Raw genomic sequence first — 331 nt, forward strand, 5'->3', positions numbered from 1 at the left:
CACTTAAGCATATCACTGAAGTTATCATCTACTTGAACGTGTGCTAAGTGATTTCTGTTTACTGCATTACATATTGTAATCCTTAATATTTCCTTTTACTTCTGTTTTATTTTCAATTTAAACATAAATAACCACAGCATGCAGTGTTTCTGTTTGTTGAACCTATTCAAATGCATATACGAACAATAAATTAACATAGTCTTCCATGCTAGATAAATATTTCTTAATTATGATGTGTAATAGTGTATGTAAACAGGGGCGGATCCAGAAATGTCCAAAAGGGGGGGCCGGAAGGGGGGCCGAAAGTTGGGCCGATTGAGACAACACTGTC

This window comes from Anneissia japonica, unplaced genomic scaffold (assembly GCF_011630105.1).
Source record: "Anneissia japonica isolate Jap-2015-1 unplaced genomic scaffold, ASM1163010v1 scaffold2756_len2360902_cov194, whole genome shotgun sequence".
NCBI classification, from domain to species: Eukaryota; Metazoa; Echinodermata; class Crinoidea; order Comatulida; family Comatulidae; genus Anneissia; species Anneissia japonica.